General features: G+C 44.3%; 1 non-coding gene across 1 annotated transcript; it reads left to right on the top strand.

Moving 5' to 3' along the window:
* Positions 1–4,863: 4,863 nt before the first annotated feature.
* On the top strand, positions 4,864–4,936 carry TRNAR-CCG. Its single transcript has one exon. It is a non-coding gene; the product is annotated as a tRNA-Arg (tRNA).
* Positions 4,937–22,279: the final 17,343 nt, after the last annotated feature.

The raw sequence follows: 22,279 nt of genomic DNA, 5'->3' as shown, positions 1-22,279 counted from the left end.
TACTGTGAATACGGTTTTTAGCAGGGGAAACAGGAGAGGGCCTTTAAAGTCTGGGGTTGTGGGTTCAAGTCCCATCTGGGGTGGATGTTTACAAAAGGTATATTTTTTTAAGAGACATAATTTCATACTGATGGGGAACATCCTTTGCAGAGTCATAGAAGTAATACTTAAGTTGGCAAAACTGGTAAAGGCTGATATACATTCTGCCAGAGAAGAATTCATGGGCTACTTATCATCAATTGATGCAGAGGGCCAAAAGTAAGAGTAATTTAAGCAAACAGGGTTCTGCCTGCAAAAAGGTTTCCAAATCATGGACCTCAGGAAATAGAGAAAATTGGTTTGGAAAAGAGAACGTCTGTAAATAGATCCAACTTAGAGCTAGATTCACTAAGCCCACTCTTCAAGTCCCGGCCCCTTAGCGACCCGACCTGATTCACTAACCGTCCTCCTGATCCGATTCCGATCCACACATGCAAATGAGGGGAAGGGCATCCAAAAGTAGGAAGGACACGATTCACAAAAAAAAAAATTGAGGAACACCGACAGGGCTGCCCAATCAAAAAAGAAGCGACTGCTCGAGGACCAGTCGCTCACGTCCCTGCCAACTCTCCTGCGCATTCTCTCCTATGGGTCACCTGAATTTAAACCAGCTGAGGCATCTCTCCTGCTCTCTGCCATCCCAACTCTCCTGCTCTCGGCCACCCTTCCCCGCAGTTCGAGCCCGTGGTTTTGAAGCGGGGCTGCGCTGCAGGGGAAGGGCGGCAGAGAGCAGGAGAGTCAGGGCGGTACGGTCATTTCAGTCTTCTTGATTCAGTCTCTGCATAAGGGGCAATTTGCATTAACCACAGGCTCGCAAAAGTTTCTTCCTTGCGCGGAGAGCAAAACTCGAAGGAGCACGGAGCACACGAGTGCATGCACAGACCATCTACAGGCAAAGAAGATGGTTTGCGCATGCATCATGATCGCTCAGCGGCGATCCGTGCAGTCGGTGGGGGGCGTTCCTCCAATTGCCCCCCTTTGAATATGGACCCCGTAGTGAATTGGTCAACCTGCCATGGATCGGACACGATCGAGCAGGTTAGTGAATCTAGCCCTGTCTTTTATTTATTTATTCATTCATTCACTCATTTATTTAGCCCATCCTCCCAAAGGAGCCCAGAACGGGTTACAAGAGTCCATTCACAGTATAAGCAGGACAAACTTTGGTGGGAAAAACAAACCCGGTGTACATAGAGGTATAAATTTCAGCTTTTACAGTATAATCATAACATACAGATTTGGAAATATAGACTTAGTGGAGTTGGGGTGATTTAAAATCTTCATCTACTGAGTATTCTGTATTTTTCTTTTTTTTTAGCATCACTCAAAGTTAGATATGTTATTGGCAGTTGTAGCAAAGAGGACAACAGAAGTTTTAACATTTTACAAGAGGAAGTTATGAGCTCTCTAATCTTTATCTAAGACTCCTCAATCACTGTCTTGGCATTCAGCCTAGCTCTGAACTCAAAGCCAGCAGATATTATTGTGCACATGAACCAGACAGCAGATAAGGCCATAGTCTGGCCAGTCTTCACTGCTGATATATTGTTTGATGCCTGGCTTCCTTGCAATTGGGAATGCTCTGGGTTTATCCTGGGATTTCTTGACTTCCACCTCCTGAGACCACCCCTCTCAGTGAACATGTTGCTTATAAAGTCAATGTACACTTTTTCCATCTATCTTACCACCTTTGAAGAACGATTTTGGGACACCCTTCACCTTAAACCTTCTTTAGTGGGAGGGGGCCAGAATGCTCTATGACAGGGGTGTCAAAGTCCCTCCTCGAGGGCAGCAATCCAGTCGGGTTTTCAGGATTTCTTCAATGAATATGCATGAGATCTATTTGCATGCACTGCTTTCATTGTATGTTAATAGATCTCATGCATATTCATTAGGGAAATCCTACAGGAGGGACAGGGCGCACAAGAAGGGGGGAGGAATAGCACTGTATATAAAGGACTACATTCCTTCATCCAGAACAGAAACAACAATAAGGGCAGACAGTCTGGAGTCACTATGGGTTAAGCTAACAGGAGGGGAAGGAGCTGACATCAAATTGGGACTTTACTATCGCCCACCAGGACAGCCAGGAGCAAACGACCTGGACCTGGAGGCCGAACTGAGGCAGGTGTGCAATAGTGGAAGGGTGGTGGTTATGGGGGATTTCAACTATCCGGGAATAGACTGGGACATTGGGCACTCAAATTGCACGAGAGAAACTAAATTCCTAGAGGCGATAAGGGACTGTTTCATGGAGCAACTGGTCACAGAACCAACGCGAGGGGATGCCACTCTAGACCTAATCCTCAACGGGCTAGAGGGACCCGCAAAGGAAGTGGTGGTACTAGCACCGTTAGGGAACAGCGATCACAACATGATCCAGTACAAATTAAACATGGGAACATCAAAGGTGAAAAGAACCACAACGACAGCACTCAACTTCAGAAAAGGAAACAACAAAGACATGAGGAAAATGGTAGGAAAAAAGCTCAGCAACAGCTCAGGGAAGATGAAGACCGTAAAGGAAGCCTGGACACTGAGGCACAGTGCTCGAGGCACAAGACCTGTGCGTTCCAAGGTTCAGGAAAGGGTGCAAAAAAATCGAACTAGAAACCCAGCATGGATAACAACTGCAGTTAATAAGGCGATAAGCGACAAGAAATCATCCTTCAAGAAATGGAAAAAGAAACCAACAAAGGAAAACCAGGAAGAGCACAAAAGACACCAGAAAGAATGCCATCGAGAGGTCAGGAAAGCAAAGAGAGAATATAAGGAAAGACTGGCAGGAGAAGCAAGAAACTTCAAACTCTTCTTCAGGTATGTGAAAGGGAAACAACCAGCCAGAGAGGAAGTGGGACCACTGGACGACGGAGACAGGAAAGGAGCGATAAAGGAATAAAGGAGGAAAAAGAGATAGCTGACAGGTTAAATAAGTTCTTCTCGTCAGTCTTCACCAGAGAGGACACATCCAATATCCCAGAACCCGAGGTGATTATAAGCGGAGAACACGACGAAAGGCTGGTACAACTAGAGGTAAGCAAAGAGGATGTCCTCAGACAGATAGATAGATTGAAGAGCGACAAATCACCGGGCCCGGACGGCATCCATCCAAGGGTACTAAAAGAACTGAGAAACGAAATAGCAGAGACACTTCGCCAAATATGTAACCTCTCCCTAAAAACTGGGGAGATCCCAGAGGACTGGAAAATAGCAAATGTCACGCCCATCTTTAAGAAGGGATCAAGGGTTGACCCGGGAAACTACAGGCCTGTGAGCTTGACCTCAGTTCCGGGAAAGATGATGGAAGCAATGGTAAAGGACACAATCTGCGAACACATAGAAAACAATGGACAACTGAAGGCGAGCCAGCATGGCTTCTGCAAGGGAAGGTCGTGCCTCACGAACTTGCTTTACTTCTTCGAGGGAATAAACAGCCAGATGGATAAGGGGGAATCCATAGACATCATTTACCTTGACTTCCAAAAAGCATTCGACAAGGTACCTCACGAACGGCTACTAAAAAAGCTGTGGAACCACGGGGTGCAAGGGGATATCTACCGATGGATCAAACACTGGTTGGCAGGCAGGAAACAGAGGGTTGGAGTAAAGGGCCAATACTCAGACTGGCAATGGGTCACGAGCGGAATTCCACAGAGGTCGGTGCTGGGACCTCTATTGTTCAATATATTTATTGACGATCTGGAGATGGGGACAAAATGTGAGGTTATCAAATTTGCTGATGACACCAAACTCTGCAGCAGGGTTAGAAACACGGAAGACTGTGAAGCTCTGCAAAGGGACCTAACGAGACTGGAAGACTGGGCAAATAAGTGGCAAATGAGTTTTAACGTAGAGAAATGCAAAGTCATGCATGTAGGGAAAAAGAACCCGATGTTCAGCTACAAAATGGGGGGAACACTGCTAGGGGTGAGTAACCTTGAAAGGGACCTGGTGGTGATGGTCGACACATCACTGAAACCATCGGCGCAATGTGCAACAGTCTCAAAGAAAGCAAACAGAATGCTGGGCATCATCAAAAAGGGTATCGTAACCAGGACGAAGGAAGTCATCATGCCGCTGTATCGCGCAATGGTGCGCCCGCACCTGGAGTACTGTGTTCAATACTGGTCGCCGTACCTCAAGAAGAACATGGCGGTACTCGAGGGAGTGCAGAGGAGGGCGACTAAACTGATAAAAGGTATGGAAAATTTCTCATACGCTGACAGGTTAAAAACGCTGGGGCTGTTCTCTCTGGAGAAGAGGAGACTTAGAGGGGACATGATAGAAACCTTCAAAATCGTAAAGGGCATAGAGAAAGTGAATAAGAACAGATTCTTCAAACTGTGGGGAGCCACAAGCACTAGGGGTCACTCGGAGAAATTGAAAGGGGACAGGTTTAGAACAAATGCTAGGAAGTTCTTTTTTACCCAGAGAGTGGTGGACACAGGGAACAAGCTTCCGGAGGAGGTGATAAGCCAGAACTCTGTACAGGGGTTCAAGGAAGGTTTGGATAGGTTCCTGGAGGATAAGGGGATAGAGGGGTACAAATAGAACTTGAGGTAGGTTATAGAAGTGGTCAGAAACCACTTCACAGGTCGCGGACCTGATGGGCCATCGCGGGAGCGGACCGCTGGGCGGGATGGACTTCTGGTCTGACCCAGTGGAGGCAACTTCTTATGTTCTTATGAAAACCTGACTGGATTGCGGCCCTAAAGGAGGGACTTTGACACCTCTGCTCTATGATGTAGAAGCAAAATCAGAGCACCCGCTGGATCAGAGATGATGCGTTTAGAAAACAGAGACTATAAGAGCATTAGGTACTCAGCCCCAGTGGCCTAATGGATAAGGCACTAGCCTCCGGAGCTAGGGATTGTGGGTTCAAGTCCCACCTGGGGTAGCCTCTCCCCAGGGAGTCATTTTGCTGTGCAGTCACTGCATGCTAAAGCACCTGAACTGAAGGAGATTATAGCTAAGACCCAAGAAATCATTGCCAAAAAGTCAGACATTTCCACAGACTCAGTAGTAACAGAAGCATAAATCTCCATGTAAAGTTTTACAGATGTGCACCTGGGACTTAGACATTCTCTGAAGCAAGACAAAGCCACCTGGGAAAGTCACAACATTGGCTTCTGCTTGCAGTCTGGAAGGACAGATCTACACTTCTTCCTCTGAATTCGCTGTGATAGAAGATTAACAGGAACCGCAAATACAGAAAAACCATGAATAACTTTTTCATATGTTATTTGCTGTTTTCTATTAAAAACCATCGTGAATATGGTGAAACTGCGAATAACATGGTGGGAGACCCGGCCTGTTCCTGAAGGAGAGACAACACGGTGAAGAAAGCACCAGGAATCGGCGATTTTTCTCCGTAAACGCTTGGAATCAGCCATTTCTCTATGCAAGCTGATGTAATGGGGGAGGGGGAGAGCCAGCAAGCTAAAAACCGTGAATAATCAAAACCACGATTACTGAAACCGCAAATATGGAGGGAGAAGTGTATTTCAGAGGCTCCTTTGCTCTTCCTCACTCAGGGATTTCTCTTTCTAATGCCCCAATGTACAATGTCCCACAGGGTGTCCCCCTCTTCAACTCCCAAGCAGGATTTCTTCTTATCTGCAACCACCTGTCAGCTCCAATTCATTTTAAGTTTCAAACTAATCCCAACCGTGGCAAGAACAATGCTTCAAAAAGTCAAAAGGTTTCAGACCTCTTCAGTAATGGTACCTACTATCATCCAAGTTACTTCCCTGGATCTCTGACCATGAGAGATCTTGTTACGGTCTCTGATTCTGTGTGCAATTCTGGAGGCCACATTACCGTAAAGAAGTGCTTAGAGTTGAGTTGGTTCAGCGGATGGCCACTAGGATGATCTCGGGGCTCAAGGGTCTCTCGTATGAAGAAAGACTAAACAAATTGCAGCTCTACATTCTAGAGGAACGCAGGGAAAGGGGGGACATGATTGAGACATTTAAATACATCACGGGACGTGTCGAGGTGGAAGACATCTTCTTTCTCAAAGGACCCTCGGTCACAAGGGGGCATCCGTTCAAACTCAGAGGAGGGAAATTCGATAGTGACGTAAGGAAGTATTTCTTCACAGAAAGGGTTGTAGATCACTGGAACAAGCTTCCAGAGCAGGTGATCAAGGCCACCAGCGTTATTGACTTGTAAGAATAAATGGGATGCCCTAGTAGGATCCTTACGAGGGTCGAGTTAAGGAACTAGGTCATTAGTACTCAGACTTAATGGGGTGGGTCAGTAGAGTGGGCAGACTTGATGGGCTATAGACCTTTTCTGCCGTCATCTTTCTATGTTTCTATGTTTCTATGAGATTAGATTATTTCAAGCCATTTCTTCTAGATCTCTTATAAATCGTTTGTAATCGGTTCAAAATTCAGCAGTTAGGTTGATATTTGGTGGGTGGAAATTTGAGCATTTGCAGCCTTATTATAGGAAATTATTATTATATGAAACATTATTATATGAAGCTTTTTATCAATGAACATTTCCAAGCTTTCTTCGTCTAGTCAATACCAATTAGTAAAGTTGTGGAATCATCTTTCACATACAGTATTAATGCCAATGAAAAAATGGCTTTTGTTATTCTTCACACAAAGAATAAAATGAATCCACCTTTCCTTATCTCCCCAAACCCCTATATTATAAGGAATAACACACAGTTATATAGTAAATGACAGCAGAGAAGGATCCACACGGTGTATCCAGTCTACCTACCAAAGGCAAAGCTGTAGACGCTACTCTGTGAAGTTATAGATATTTGCAGAACACATAATGTGATGAAATCAGTTAACTTAGCAGGGTTTAATAAAAAGGTTTCAATCATTTCCTAACAGTGAGATGGCTTGAGGAAATCCACAGCTTATTCCTAGGATAACCAGCATAGAATCTGTTTTCCTCCTTGGGATCTAGCTAGGTACTTGGGACTTGGGTTGGCCACTGTTGAAAACAGGATACTGGGCTTGATGGACCTTCAGTCTGTCCCAGTACAGCAATTCTTATGTTCTTATCTAAGCTAAGTATAGGACAGTCAAGCCATTGTGACATCACGGATGAGGTTGGCTCTTAGGCATTAGCGGACTGAGACATTATGACATCACAATCTCAGCTCTGGAATGTTGTTGCTATTTGAGTTTCTACCAGTTCTTATGTAAATCTGTCCAACACTGGCCTTAGTTTTCAATAGCTCTTTGCTTTTAATTCACATGTAAATCACATACAGAATCATAATCAACTATGATTATTATATAAGAAGATACAATACCTTACATATGTCAGACAGATTCATTTATATTTCTTTTGAAAGCCCTTTTATTTTTTCCCCAACACATTACATAATTTCAGCACAATATTACATTTGACCACCAGAGGGCACTGTAGGATTAATATTTGTTAAGAACATAAAACCATAAGATTTCAGACCAGTGGTCCATGTGCTCAGCAGTACGCTCATGTGCTGGCCCTTAGATCAAAGGCCAGTACTCTATTTGAGTCTAGCCTTACCTGCATACATTCTGGTTCAGCAGGAACTTATCTAACCTTGTCTTGAATCCCTGGATGGTGCTTTCCCCTATAACAGCCTCTGGGTGAAGAAGGACTTCCTTACATATCCCCTTTTAACTTTACCGAGTGCCCTCTCATTCTCTCCACCTTGGAGAGGGTGAACAATCTCTCTTTCTCTACTAAGTCAATTCCCTTCAATATCTTGAATGTTTCGATCATGTCCCCTCTAAGAAGCAGTCAAAACTTTTTCCACCAATAATGGAAAGACCAAAGGGCAAGGATGAAAGCCCTAATTAAATTTGAAGAGAAGTCATTGCTTTTTGTTCCAGATCTAAGTAAACAGGCAGCTAAGACAAGAAAATAGCTTTTAGAATTTAAACCAAGGCTGAAAGAACTTGGTGCTAAATTTGGGATTTTTTTTTACCCTGCAAGGATGAGGATTACAATAAATAACATCATAGGCAGCAGAACGCTTTATTGTTTGGGAGGGCCTGAAAGCTCCGCCCCCATATCCCACCCAATCTCTGCCCCAGACCCCACCTCCATAATAGTACTAATTGTAATACCATTTTTTTCATTCATTTTTCATATACATACAATAAAATCTTATTAACAACACATAATGGTTAGCCACAAAATCAAATTACACTGTATGCTTCTCAATATTCATTCCTACCAGAACACAGATAACCCCTATGCAAATACAGGACCACAAATTAAAAGTACTAATATATAAAAATGAAACCCTAAGATTCAAGCCTCTGCATACAATGCAACACCACAGAAACGGTGACACATGTCCCCTAATACTCTGCAAAATATGAAGACAGTAGATGTAAATTTGAAAAAACTGCTACAAAACAATCACCACTTTACAAATTAACAAATAGAAGTAAAAGAAATAACGAGAAATAAGAAAATGCCATTTTATTGGACTAATCCATTTTTCAATTAGCTTTCAGAGGCCAAATCTTTCTTCAGGACAGTACAGTATACTGCTGTTATGGTATACTGTCCTGACCTGAGGAAAGGAGTTTAGTCCCAAAAAATTGCTGTATTTCCATTTCCTTTTTATAAAGTTTTATCAATACAGTTACAATACTACTTGATTCTATGTAAAGCAACAACAAAAAAAAATTCTTTCTACCTTTTGTCTTTTCTGCTTTAATCATCTTTTCTTCGCTCTTCTTTCTATGCAGCATTTGTCCTCTCCCTTCCATGCAAAATCTGCCCTTTCTCTTTGCTCCTTCCATCCAACCTTTGCCCTCTCTCTGCCCCTCTACTGTCCACCCTCTCTCTGCCCCTTCCATCCATTGTCCGCCCTTTCTACCCAGTGTCCACTCTCTCTCTTCCATATGGCATCTTCCCACTTTCTATGTCCCTTCAATAAACTGTATATCCTTTGCCCCTTCTCTCCTTTGTACATGATTCATTTCAGCTTCACCCCCTCTCCATTTTTCTATCTCCACCCTCTCCCCTATAAGAACATAACAAGTTGCCTCCGCTGAGGCAGACCAGAGGTCCATCTCACCCAGCGGTCCGCTCCCGCGGCGGCCCATCAGGCCTATTGCCTGAACAGTGGTCCCTGACTATTTCTATAACTTACCTCTTACTCCTATCCCTATAACCTACCTCTAATCCTATCTGTACCTCTCAATCCCTTTGTCCTCTAGGAACCTATCCAAACCTTCTTTGAAGCCCTGTAACGTGCTCCTGCCTATCACAGCCTCCGGAAGTGCGTTTCATGTATCCACTACCCTCTGTTCTACCGTGGCTTAGTAAAATGGGGCCTTTGAGTTGTTTCAGCATTTTGTCATTATTTCAGAAGTGGAAATTGATATTATTTTGGCTGTACAAATTTTTTTTTTTAAATGACTCTCCTTTCTGACTTTTCCCCACAACACAAGCTCTGCTAAGTCCTTTTAAGCTGCATTTTAAAATCAGATGCTGGCTTTTAGACTCATGGATTATATGCGGCCGCTATGCTGTCTTTTGAGGAATTGATTTTGTGATCTAGAGTGGATGTAGATGGCTTACATTATAACTAGTGGGAACATGCTCCAGAAGGGTTGTGTTATGATATATTTAGATTTGGATTTTTCTAGTGCTACTGAGCACGATCATAGCTTTGTGGGGGATGCAGAGGTCTGATATTTCCATTTGGGCTATATAATAATATTGTTGCTGTTTCTCTTAGGTATTTATGGGGTCCTTTTACTAAGGCACACTAACTGACAAGCAAAAACATTTGATTAAATTTTAACTTGATATACAAGCAAGGACTTGCAATGAAAGTTCATACAGTATACGCGCGTCACATCATCACAAGTGAGCTGATGGTTTTTTCTCTGACACTGAGGGAGTGTAGTGACTGCTCTAAACAAGTGAGGTCTTGCAATACAAGTAATTATAGTTTCTGGGGTTAAAGTTTTTGGGTGGTGGAACGAATCATCTGAGTTTCCTTTATTTCTTATGGGGAAATTCGCTTTGATATACAAGTGTTTTGGATTATAAGCATGGTTTTGGAACGAATTATACTCATAAACCAAGGTTTTACTATACAGTACTTATATTCAGCTTGATTCGGTGTGGATTACAAAAAGACAAAATCCTTAAAGCATTTTAAATAAAAATTGGATAATACATTCAGGCTCTCAATTAGTCTGTCTATATTAATTCCAAATGTATGTTTGAAGAGCTTTACGAAAAGCTACAGAAGAATCTACAGTAGTTGCCTTCTAGAAGATCAAAAAAGATCCCCACAACGCCAACTCAACGAGACAAACAAAACAGCACAAGCAACCTAAAGAATTGGGACGCAGATGACTTTAATTAATGTGACCTGACACGGCCCATGTTTTGGCGCAAAGCCTGCGTCAGGAGTCTATGAATCACATCGTTCCACCTTGCCTCATAAGCTTGCATGGTAGCAAAGTCTCACAGAACTTGACGTACACAAAATCGATCCACTTGCTTCAAACCGTTCCAAACTTTAGTACCTTGTTTTCTACTTCTTTTTCTGGGAAATATTCTTCATTGAAGGAAAATTCAGCTTAAAACAACATGAACTTCACAATGTGGCAAATTTTGCTGGAATCTTTAAATGTTGGCGGGGGGAGTGGGAAGGAGCGGGGGGGGGGCAGAGAGGACAGTTGCCAGCGCTCTCACCAAGACACCCCATTGCCACTGGTTGGAAGCCCCCTTGTATGAGTGGGAGGGGGAACAACATAGATTAATGTGGAGAGACCGGAATAATCTAACAGCTTCCCTGGAAGATATCTACAATAATAAGAGCACAATCTAGATCAGGGGTGGGCAACTCCAGTCCTCGAGGGCCGGAATCCAGTCAGGTTTTCAGGATTTCCCCAATGAATATGCATTGAAAGCAATGCATGCAAATAGATCTCATCCTGAAAACCCAACTGGATTCCGGCCCTCAAGGACCGGAGTTGCCCACCCCAGGTCTAGATAATTTGACATCAATGGGGCTGACCCATTGTCAGATAAGTTTGATGAACACTTAGCGTTGGAGCAGTTACTGCTACTGCCGTATGTAAAAGAGGAGGTTAATTTGTTAATTGGACTTATCCTGTCTATTGTGTTTGTTTGTTGACCAGAAGGGTGGATAGTGTGACTTATAAATATGCCAAATAAAGTTGTACTTTTCACTTATCTGACAACAGGTCAGTCCCATTTATGTCCGATTATCTAGACCAGTGATCCCCAACTGTGTCCTGGAGGACCACAAGGCCAATCGGGTTTTCAGGCTAGTCCTAATGAATATGCATGGAGCTGATTTGCATGTCTGTCACTTCCATTATATGCAAATCTCTCTCATGCATATTCATTAGGGCTAGCCTGAAAACCCGATTGGCCTGGTGGTCCTCCAGGACAGGTTTGGGGACCACTGATCTAGACTCAAGACTGCACTCTATTACCCCGGGTGTCTTCCAAGGAAAGTGTTCGATTAATGTAGAGAGATCAGCATAATACATCTTGTTCCTCTTATACAGCTCTTTCTTTAAAAGGAAATATAACAATTAAAAATTGGAATGGTATCAGCAAAAGAAAGGAATGATATTTCTTTCAAAGTATTTTCTCAATAAAATCTCTGGTGACAAGGAGTGAGTCTTTGGAAAATGCAATAAACGGAGCTTCCTTGTTGGTCCTCGAGGGCCACAGTCCAGTCGGGTTTTCACCATTCCCCCAATGAATTTGCATGCACTGCTTCCATTGTATGCAAATAGACCTCATGCATATTCATTTGGGAAATCCTGAAAGCCTGACCTGGTGAGGGCCGACATTGGATGCCCTTGCTAGCAGCATTCTCAAATTTTTCCTTTTTAAATTTCTGTATATGTACGTCTTTATTAACTGAGTCCTTAATAGCTGAAACAGAGGCTGCTTGAACATTGACAACCTGCGATTTGAAATTATTGTTCACCCTTTCCAAGGTGGAGAGAACGAGAGGGCGCACTCTAAAGTTGAAAGGGGATAGATTCTGTCAAACGTAAGAAAGTTCTTCTTCACCTAGAGAGTGGTAGAAAGCTGGAACGCTCTTCCGGAGGCTGTTATAGGGGAAAACACCCTCCAGGGATTCAAGACTAAGTTAGACAAGTTCCTGCTGAACCAGAACATACGCAAGTAAGGCTAGTCTCAGTTAGGGCCCTGGTCTTTGACCTAAGGGCTTCCACGTGAGCGGACTTCTGGGCACGATGGACCACTGGTCTGACCCAGCAGCGGCAATTCTTATGTTCTTCACATAATACATTGTTCTCGATGACTTGAGTAGAAAACATTGCCATCTGGGTAACTGAGCTATTTAATATCAACTCCATATAGCCATAAGTGTTTTAAAGTTACCTTTTGTGGAGGTTCTTTTGAATGTTTTAAAACTGCTAAAGTTTGATGTTTTATTTCATTTTATTTGTTATTTGGACTTATCATGTATGTTGTATTCGTTTCTTGACCAGAAGGGTGGATAGTGTGAGTTATAAATATGCCAAATAAATAAATGCATATTTAACCTGACTTTCCAAACATACTAGGACTAGGGGACATGCAATGAAACTACTAAGTAGTAGATTAAAAAAAAAAAGTAGAAAATATTTCTTCACACAATGTGTAATTAAACTCTGGAATTTATTGCCTGAGAATGTGGTGAAATCAGTTAGCTTAGCAGGGTTTAAAAAGGTTTGGATAATTTTCTAAAAGAGAAGTCCATAGGCTATTATTGAGATGGCCTAGGGCCATCCACTTCTTATTCCTAGGATCTGTTATACTCTTTTGGGATCTTGCCAGGCACTTGTAACCTGGGTTGGCCACTGTTGGAAACAGGATATTGGACTTGCCTGTCCTTGTATTAGGGTTACCAGCTTCTGACATTGGGATGACATCCTTGAACTTGCGGATGCAATGCACATGAGCGGATGCTGTCCCAATGCTCAAACAGGTTAAGGGGGGGGGGGGGGGTGGGATGGGGTGTGACGTGGCTGAAACTGAGCGGGCCTGGGGTTTATGGCCATGTGTTCGGATTTTCTTTCAGGAAAATCTGGTAACTCTACCCAGTTCCTATGTTCTTTAAAACCTCTGGTTCCAGGAGTAGTCTCTTGATCCAAAGTTATGTAGGCAAGACCGGTATTCACTGGGACATCCTGGCACCAGATTGTGACCCTCAAGGATGGCAAATGCATGCTCCTGCTCAGTTGTGACACACTCTGTGCCATCCCTCTCTGAATGCAATTGCCTCTAGACATGTCAAATGTACAACTTTCCAGCTTTACCTGAGAACGCTGAGCCTGATTAGGAATGGAAATGTACTCAATTAAGAGCTGTTAACAAAATACGTCTCCAACCCCTGGCTCTCGCTGTGGCAGAATCCTGTGCTGATCCCAGGGGAGTTGTGCCAGAGACCTTCCCGCTCACCGCATTACCCTGGCAGAGCTTCAACTAATGGGTTAATACTTAATGGGATAATGTCAGAGCCACGCTCAAGGGGAAAAGTAAATTGTTGCGTTTAGCAGAGATTGAGCCCAGCTGGATTTTTTCACAAAGCCTTGCCAGCTAAAATAAAGGGGGGGATGGAAAATGAACCCAAAACCTTAATGAGCAGCCACAGAAAAAGACAGACAGCAGGGACGTTAATGGAGGAGGAAAGGGGCAGGTATCGTCGCTCATTTCCTGCTTTCAGGGCCAGTGCTAGGATTTCCTACAATAAGCAGCATAAATTCTGTTTTACTCCTTGGGATCTAGTTAGGTACTTGGGACCTGGGTTGGCCACTGTTGGAAAACAGGATACTGGGCTTCATGGACCTTTGATCTGTCCTAGTATGGCAGCCATTGTGACATCACTGATGAGGTTGGCTCTCAGGCATTGGTGGAATGAGGCTTTATGACATCACAGTCTCAGCTCTGGAATGCTGCTACTCTTTGGGTTTCTGTCAGGTATTTGGGACCTGGGTTGGCCACTGTTGGAAACAGGATACTGGGCTTGATGGACTTTTGAACTGTCCCACTACGGCAATTCTTATAGGGTTGTTTTTTTTCTAAAGCCTCCCTGCAAAATATCAGTCAGCAGCTTCCCCACCTGTCCAGGATCTCCTCTCCCCACAGCACCTTTTTTTTTCCCCTCCCCTCCCCTTGGGGGAACCACACTCCAGTTCCCAACTTCTCACATTTACATTTGGTCAATTTTATGTAAGTCTTATACCCCTGAATTCTATAACAAAGTACCTAAAGCGCACCAATGTTATAGAACACTAGAACTTATATATTGCGCCTAAAAAAAAAATCTCCAAACCCCCCACCTAAGTGCTTCTCTATAAATGGAACCTAAATATAGCCTGGAGACCCCTCATTCTGTAATAACGATGAAAATGATCAAAGGGATGGGACGACTTCCCTATGAAGAAAGCGGCCAGTGCTCTTCAGCCTGGAGAAGAGACAGCTCAGGAGTAGAAAGAGTAGATGTGAATCGCTTGTTTACTCTTTCCAAAAATATTAGGACCAGAGGACATGCAATGAAGCTACTAAGTAATAGATTTAAGACAAACCTGAGAAAATATTTCTTCACACAGTGTGTAATTAAACTTTGGAATTCATTGCCGGAGAACGTGATGAAAAATCAGTTAGCTTAGCAGGGTTTAAAAAAAAAAAAAGGCTTGGATAATTTCCTAAAAGAGACGTCCATAAGCCTTTTCAGATTTTCACACTAGAACTGGAGCACAGCATTTATAAGAACATAAGATTTACCACTGCTGGGTCAGACCCGTGGTCCATCATACCCAGCAGTCCGCTCATGCGGCGGCCCTTAGGTCAAAGACCAGTGCCCTATTTGAGTCTAGCCTTACCTGCGTACGTTCTGGTTCAGCAGGAACTTATCTAACCTTTTCTTGAATCCCTGGAGGGTGTTTTCCCCTATGACAGACTCCAGAAGAGCGTTCCAGATTTCTACCACTCTCTGGGTGAAGAAGAACTTCCTTACATTTGTACGGAATCTATCCCCTTTTAACTTGAGAGAATGCCCTCTCGTTCTCTTCACCTTGAAGAGGGTGAACAATGGGCTAGATTCACAAAGCAAACCGATCGTGTACCGATCGGTTTGTGACCCCTTTGCGACCAGATTTCCCTCCTGCACTATTCACTAACCTCTCCAGCGATCCGCTTCAAATCCGGGCATGCAAATGAGGGGAAACGCATGCAAAGTAGGCAGGGATGTGATTCACCAAACAAATTTCGGACACTGATTGGGCTGGCCGATCAAGAATAGAAGCGACAGCTGGGGACCAGTCGCACACGTCTCTGCCGACTCTCCTGCTCCATTGCCGCTCTGCCCCGATCTTCCACTGCTGCCCTGCACTCTGCCCTGATCTTCATTCTTGAGGTTTTTCTTGAAGCCTGCCAGTCCTGATCTTCCAGCTCTGCTGCCTTCCCTGCAGTGTGAGCCCGCGGGTTTAAAGTGGGGCAGCAGGGAAGGCGTCAGAGAGCAGGAGAGTCTGGGAGGCAAGAGCAGGGCAGGGCTAGAAGGGGAGAGCAGGAGAGTCAGTGCGCGTCCAAAAAAACAAACAGCAATTTAAAAAAAAAAAAACCTGGACTCAAAACGCATGCGCAGACCATCTGCAGAGAAAGCAGATGGTCTGTGCATGTGTGGGGATCGCAAAAAACCAAATCCAAGGAGGAAAACAAGGTTCAACTGTCTGCAGTGAAAAACAATCCAGAACAAACAAAGCAAAAAACTGCAGACCTTGTACACGATGCAGGCAGGCTTTATTATGACAAGTAAATTTAGGTTAAAAACCTTTTACCAGGTGAGGGACCCAACACGGTCCGTGTTTCGGACTAACCTTCGTCAGGGGTCCAATTTTTGATAAAGCAGAAAATTATCAAAAGAAAAAAGCCTTGGGTGATTAGCCGATAGGTGACATGCTGAAAAAACCGCCCGGTTTTTTCAGCATGTCACCTATCGGCTAATCACCCAAGGCTTTTTTCTTTTGATAATTTTCTGCTTTATCAAAAATTGGACCCCTGACGAAGGTTAGTCCGAAACACGGACCGTGTTGGGTCCCTCACCTGGTAAAAGGTTTTTAACCTAAATTTACTTGTCATAATAAAGCCTGCCTGCATCGTGTACAAGGTCTGCAGTTTTTTGCTTTGTGTGGGGATCGCACCCCAGCGATCCATGCTGGCAGATGGGGGTGTTCCTCTGATTGCCCCATTTGTATATTGGAGTTTCAAAAATCCGTTGGACCTGCCCGAATTGGGCACGGAGCGGTCCCGATCGGGCAGGTTCGTGAATCTAGCCCAATCTCTCTTTCTCTACTTGCCCTTCAATATCTTGAATGTTTCAAGGGAGAACAGGCCCAGTTTCTAGTCTATTATGGTGCACATAACTTAATTAGCGAGATGGCTTGGGGAAATCCACTGCTTATTCCTGTTGTACTCTTTGGGATCTTGACAGGTACTTCTCACCTCGGCTGGCCGTTGTTGGAGACAAGATAATGGGCTTGATGGTCCAGTATGGCAGTTCTTAAGTTATTCACAGTAGTAGGGTTTGCAAAAATGTTCACAAACTGCAGAATTGTGAATAATGAATTGTGGGGAAAATAGGGTTAGCTTCCTGTCTGAAGTAACTGTAATTCACTCTCTGGACACTTGGGGGCCATTATCTGGAAGCAAAGCCTGAGCGCCAGGTGACAGTGAAAGCAAAAAAGCTTTTTTTTTCTTTTGGAAGCATCAGTTTGCGAATACGCAAACACAGCGGTGTGCATGAGGAATTTGGTTGCTACTGATGCAACTGTGGATAGGTGAACATGCGAAAAACGAGAACGGACTGTATGTAACTTTGAGAAAGGCCTCTGGTCTACTCAAGACCCTTGCATTCCACGGGCCCTTTTGGTACCATATGTAAATTTAAATTACCGTATTTGCCGGCGTATAAGACGACTTTTCAGTACCTTAAAATCCTCCCCAAAGTCGGGGGTCGTCTTATACGCCGGGTACTGTTTGTTTACATGCCCTTACTTTACATGCCCTAACATCTCCTTCCTTACGGTGCTTACGGTACTAGTAAACCTGCCGGGACATCAGCGGGGCCATGGCGGGACATCAGTGTGACAAGGGTGCCAGCTCCTTCATCCTGCGCAGCGGGAAGCAGCGGCGCTCTGGCCCCACCCCTTTTCTCTTGACTACGTCTCTCGCACATGCGGCCGTGTGTGGAGTCTAGCCCTTCAGGAAGTTGCGGGGGCGAACAGGAGGCTTTTGAAGGCTTTTAAAGGGAAACTGTCATGCCAGCCAACTTGCTAGGGACTTGCCCGGCACTTGCTCTCTCCCTCTATGTGTTATCTTCCTTCTATCATTGACAGTTTCAGTTGGGTTAACAGTTTAGAAAACAAATAGCATGGCAGCTCCCATGGGTTTATTGTTCTATTCAGCTTTAGTGAATTCATTAAAATTGTTGAAATAAATTCTGATGTTCTTTTAAGTTTTATTTGTTGTGCAGAAGGTGTGCGGAAGAAGGGGTCGTCTTATATGGCGAGTATATAACAAACTCTATATTTTAACTGTAAAAGTTGGGGGGTCGTCTTATACGCCGGCAAATACGGTAAAACCAATTAACGCTAATGATTGCTTTATAAGAAGCCAGTACTCAGTGCTAATTGGCTCATTATTCAATTAAGTTTTGTGAGCAACTCAAAGCACCATTTATACAATTTGTGCAACATTGCACACTTATGGGTGAACAGTAAGTGCACAAGTCACTTGTCTTAGCACACAAGCGTAAGGGGCAAATATGTGGATTGTAGGTTACGTAGTAAAGTGCCACATTTAAACGTGAACAATTACGTCTTCTATTCACTTGGCTTAATCACCCATGCCTGCCCTTAAGTACATCGATGCGGACAGGCTAGTATGTTCTAATGCAGGGGTGCCCAAATGGTCGATCGTGATCGACCAGTAGATCGCAAAAGGCAACGCGAGTCGATCGCATTGCGTTTGCAATCTTTTTCTCCCTGCTGCTTCCCCGAGCCAGGCCTGGCGCGTACAAGCGCTGGACTCGCAGGGCTTCACCTCCGACGCTGATTCTGACGTCGGAGAGGAAGTTCTAGGTCAGCCAATTGCTGCCTGGCTGGCCCGGAACTTCCTCCCTGACGTTAGAATTGACGTCGGAGGTGCACACAACTTAATTAGCAGCAATGGCCAAAATCAGCTGTGCACAGGGCCAGATTAAAGGATAGGCTCAGTAGGCACGTGCCTAGGGCTCGACGTTGTCAGGGGGGCCCGATGGATGATGACAGACCCCACACCCGCATCAACAGCAAGATTGGAAGTAAAATCGTCAATGCCTCCTACCCTGCCAGCTGAAGATCTCTTCCTCTAGGAAGGAAGGGGGGATTTGGTCAGAGATGTTTGGAGGTTGCATAGAAGAAAAACTGGTGTGGTAATCTCTGTTGTTTGTTTTTTATTTTAAAATAAAGGAAATAAAGAAGGAAATAAAAAGGGGCGGGGAAGGGGGCAGGGCATAGTGGAGTGGGTGTGGCTAGGGGCCCTCGACAAATTAATCCTGCCCTGGCTGTGCACACTTATTTGTACAGTCAACTTTAAGGCACCATATCCAGAATTTGGGGGTGATTGTTTAATGTGCTGCTGAGTCTGTGCATTTGGGGGCTGATGCAGTGGCAAAAGTTACTAGCGCCTGACTGGAGTGCGCTCATTAAGATGTGCGCTAAACATCCCCAAACTTCTTGAAATGCATTGAAACAGACACACGAGAGATCAGCTACTATTCTCTCCCAATGCTCAGACGGTAACATAGAAACATAGAAACATAGAAAGATGACGGCAGAAAAGGGCTATAGCCCATCAAGTCTGCCCACTCTACTGACCCACCCCATTAAGTCTGAGTACTAATGACCTAGTTCCTTAACTTGACCCTCGTAAGGATCCTACTAGGGCATCCCATTTATTCTTAAAGTCAATAACGCTGGTGGCCTTGATCACCTGCTCTGGAAGCTTGTTCCAGTGATCTACAACCCTTTCTGCAATTTGGGAAGGGGTAAAACGCGGACCTCACAGACCTGACGGACATCGCGGATCTAAACCCGCACGTCCTTAAAAATCTGAGGTCCGTGCCTCTTGTAGTTAATTTCTGGCTCTGACAGACCTCGGTGACAATTTAGCGCCGACGGATCCGTTTCAGCATAGGGAGGGAAAAGGATTAGGATCCGTCAGCGCTACAATGCCATCGAGGTCTGTCAGAGCCGATTTACTGGGGCTGCAGGAAACCAGTTGAAAGGATTTGTTTTACAGCCGCTCCAGCACTAGTTTCTGGCTCTGACAGACCTCAGTGACATTTTGGCGCTGACGGATCCTAATACTTTTCCCTCCCTATGCTGAGACGGATCCGTCAGCGCTAAATTGTCACCGAGGTCTGTCAGAGCCAGAAACTAACTCCAAGAGGCACGGACCTCAGATTTTTAAGGACGTGCGGGTTTAGACCCTCTCCTTAAAAAGGCTCATTGGCTTCCAGTCATTCATAGAATTACTCATAAATTATGTACAATTATTTTTAAAACATTAGAAAATAAGACTCCAGCATTTTTATTTAGGTTACTAATCCCCTATTCAGTTAAAAGAATCTTACGATCTAGTGAACGGAACCTTTTATCAATTCCTTCGCTAAAAATTATTAGTACAAGAAGACAATTTATCTTCTCATGTACAGCACCTCAGATTTGGAATGCGCTTCCCATGTTTTTACGGGAGGAGAAGGTATTCGGGAAATTTAAAAGCGAATTAAAAACCTTTTTGTTTAAAGATGCATTTGCAAATTAATTAGAAATTTTATTTTATAGTGTTATTTTACTGAATTATTTTGCTTTTATTTGTCTTCCATCTTCCTTTTGTATTTTCCCTGTATGTTCTTTCTTTACTATAAAAATGTATTTCATCCCCTCATACCTTTTGTTTATATTATAATTAATTAAGTGTATGTAATGTTTTTGTTTCCTTAAGAATGTATATTTTGCTGTACATCGCTTAGAAGTCCGATTAAGCGATTCAACAAGCCAACTAATAAACTTGAAACTTGAAACTTGGTCCGTCAGGTCCATGAGGTCCACGTTTTACCCCTTTCCCTGCAATTCACAGAAGCAAATCCTGGCTTTAAATGGCGAAAACTTACCGCCAGTTCAGAAGGTTTTCTGAAGACGATTTCTTGTCAACTCCTCCTATTAAGCTGTGGGTTTTGTCCTTTTTCGTAAGCAGAAGGAAGCCCGGGCAGGTTTTAAGCGCTGATAGTGAGAAACAGGCGTGTGCGTGGCCGAGCAAAACCGAAAGTGAAAGTGAAAGTGCGCATCAGCACCTGCTGTTCTGCGCTGAAATATGGAGCCTTTCTTCTTTATTCATTTTTAAAACTTTCAATAAGATAAAATCAATTTACACTTTAAACATCGCTTAATGTTCTATCAAAGTCTACTTTACATCCAATATCCCTCCCCCTCCCCCTCCCCCACCCAACAATTATCCTTAAGCATAAGATGACATGAAAGGGCAAATTCTATAACAAGCGCCCCAAAGTTAGGGACTGGTCAGCGCCATTCAAGTGCTGTTCAGAGAATCGCGCCGAGTGGCACCTATTTGGGCACCTAGTTTGGAGGCGCCCATCAATAGGTCAACTCAAGGCACAATTAAAAGTTAGGCACCCATGCGAGTGCTTAAGCACGCTTAAGAAGGCACCTAACTTGCGCTTAGGTTTTTGAAGGCCGCGTAAATTTTTAGAGGCGCCTAGTTACAGAATCGCGCTTTCTTGATAGGCGCCTACGTATCACTCGGTGCTGATTAGAAAGCTTACTTGAGCCTCTGAAATAGGTACCTATGTTTAGGCGCTGGTTACAGAATTTGGGCCTAACTATCCTCCCCCCAACTTGGACGTCTACGTGCAAAGGGAAAAAGTCACATGTAAGCGCAGTTTTTGAACGGCGTCTATTTAAAGGCACAGCGCTCGCACTTTTAGCTTTGCCCGCATTTGTCACTCCTTTACTAGCATGAATTAAAAATGCATATCATTTGCATACTGATTCCATCTGGCATCCCTGAGATATTTTTGGGCAGCATTGCCCTGTTGTGGGCTTTAGCGCCCAGTTTTGAGAACCGGCGTCTCGCCTGGCCACTTCAGAATGCAGAATGACACGGTCACGGGCATTGCAAAGGTGAGAGGCGCCCCTCCCTGCCCTCTTTTCCGTTCCTACCCCCATCCGCTCCTTCCCCGTCCCTTCCTGTCACGTGTGACCGCTGTACCTCTTTACTGTTCACGGCATGAGCAGCAACCCCAACCTGCTGCTCAAGCCAGCGTCGGCTCTCCCTCTGATGTCACTTCCTAGATGCGGGTCTAGGAAGTGACATCAGAGGAAGAGCTGACGCTGGCGTGAGCAACAGGTCGGGGTTGTTGCTTGCGCCGGGAACATTAAAGAGGTAAGAGGTAAGGGAGGGGGAGAGAAGAGGAGTACATAAGTACATAAGTACATAAGTACATAAGTACATAAGTAGTCGCCTCCGCCGGGGCAGACCAGAGGTCCATCCTGCCCAGCGGTCCGCTCACGCGGCGGCCCATCAGGCATATTGCCTGAGCAGCAGTCCCTGACTAATTTTATGCCTACCTCTACACTTATCGCTAAACCTTCCACTGCTCTTATCTGTACCCCTCAATCCCTTTGTCCTCCAGGAACCTATCCAGGTCTTCCTTGAAACCCTGTACTGTGCTATTTGCTATCACGGCTTCAGGAAGGGTGTTCCATGTGTCCACCACCCTCTGTGTGAAAAAGAATTTCCTTGTGTTTGTTCTAAACCTGTCCCCCTTCAATTTCATCGAGTGACCCCTTGTTCTTGTGGTTTCTTTCAAATTGAAAAATCTGTCCATGTCAACCTTTTCGATGCCCCTCAGGATCTTGAAGGTCTCTATCATATCTCCTCTGAGTCTCCGCTTCTCCAGGGAGAACAGCCCCAGCCTCTTCAGTCTGTCAGTGTATGTAAGGTTTTCCATACCCTTAATCAGTTTAGTTGCTCTTCTCTGGACTCCCTCAAGCATTGCCATGTCCTTTTTGAGGTACGGTGACCAGTACTGTACACAGTATTCCAGATGCGGGCGCACCATAGCCCGGTACAGTGGCAGGATGACTTCCTTCGTTCTGGTCGAGATACCCTTCTTAATGATACCTAACAT

The sequence above is a fragment of the Geotrypetes seraphini genome, chromosome 3 (assembly GCF_902459505.1).
Source record: "Geotrypetes seraphini chromosome 3, aGeoSer1.1, whole genome shotgun sequence".
NCBI classification, from domain to species: Eukaryota; Metazoa; Chordata; class Amphibia; order Gymnophiona; family Dermophiidae; genus Geotrypetes; species Geotrypetes seraphini.
Note: the sequence above shows the minus strand (reverse complement) of the source record. Positions and strands in the feature narration are given on the sequence as shown.